Source organism: Arachis duranensis, chromosome 3 (assembly GCF_000817695.3).
Source record: "Arachis duranensis cultivar V14167 chromosome 3, aradu.V14167.gnm2.J7QH, whole genome shotgun sequence".
In the NCBI taxonomy this organism is placed as follows: Eukaryota; Viridiplantae; Streptophyta; class Magnoliopsida; order Fabales; family Fabaceae; genus Arachis; species Arachis duranensis.
The window spans coordinates 84,356,569-84,357,868 of NC_029774.3; the positions used below are offsets into that span (position 1 = coordinate 84,356,569).

The following is a 1,300-nucleotide window of genomic DNA, read 5'->3' on the forward strand; positions in this document are numbered from 1 at the left end:
AGGAAAAAGGCATTCTTGTTGAAGCTGATCCAAAACCTGAAAGGACTCTGAAGAGGAAACTAAGAGAAGCTAAATTACAACAATCCAGAGACAACCTTGCTAAAATTTTCTAACAAGAAAAGGAGATGGCAGTCAAACCCAACAACAATAATGCAAGAAGGATGCTTGGTGATTATACTACACCTACTTCCAAGTTTGATGGAAGAAGCATCTCAATTCTTGCCATTGGAGCAAACAATTTTGAGTTGAAACCTCAACTAGTTGCTCTAATGCAACAAAACTGAAAGTTTCATGGACTTCCATCAGAAGATCCCTATCAGTTTTTAACTGAGTTCTTGCAGATCTGTGAGACTGTAAAGATGAATAGAGTAGATCCTGAAGTCTACAAGTTCATGCTTTTCCCTTTTGCTGTAAGAGACAAAGCTAGAACATGGTTGGATTCACAACCTAAGGATAGCCTAGACTCTTGGGATAAGCTGGTCACGACCTTCTTGGCTAAATTGTTTCCTCCTCAAAAGCTGAGCAAGCTTAGATTGGATGTTCAGACATTCAAACAAAAAGATGGTGAATCCCTCTATGAAGCTTGGGAAAGATACAAGCAGATGACCAAAAGGTGTCCTTTTGACATGCTTTCAGAATGGACCATTCTGGATATATTCTATTATGGTCTGTCTGAGTTCGCTAAGATGTCACTGGACCATTCTGCAAGTGGATCCATTCACCTAAAGAAAATGCCTACAGAAGCTCAGGAACTTATTGACATGGTTGCAAATAACCAGTTTATGTACACTTCTGAGAGGAATTCCGTGAATAATGGGACGCCTCAAAGGAAGGGAGTTCTTGAAATTGATGCTCTGAATGCCATATTGACTCAGAACAAAATGTTGACTCAGCAAGTCAACATGATTTCTCAAAGTCTGAATGGATGGCAAAATACATCCAACAGCATTAAAGAGGCATCTTCTGAAGAAGAAGCTTATGATCCTGAAAACCCTGCAATGGCATAGGTAAATTATATGGGTAAACCTTATGGAAACACCTATAATTTATCATGGAGAAATCATCCAAATTTCTCATGAAAGGATCAACAAAAGCCTTAACAAGACTTTAATAATGGTGGAAGAAATAGGCTCAGCAATATCAAGCCTTATCCATCATCTTCTCAGCAACAGACAGAGAATTATGAACAGAATACCTCTAACTTAGCAAATTTAGTCTCTGATCTGTCTAAGGCCACTTTAAGTTTCATGAATGAAACAAGGTCCTCCATTAGAAATTTGGAGGTACAAGCGGGCCAGCT

General features: G+C 38.8%; 1 non-coding gene across 1 annotated transcript; it reads right to left on the reverse strand.

The window, feature by feature from the left end:
• Window positions 1-524: 524 nt before the first annotated feature.
• On the reverse strand, window positions 525-632 carry LOC127746210 (small nucleolar RNA R71). Its single transcript, XR_008007830.1, has one exon. It is a non-coding gene; the product is annotated as a small nucleolar RNA R71 (small nucleolar RNA).
• Between the last annotated feature and the right edge of the window lie 668 nt (window positions 633-1,300).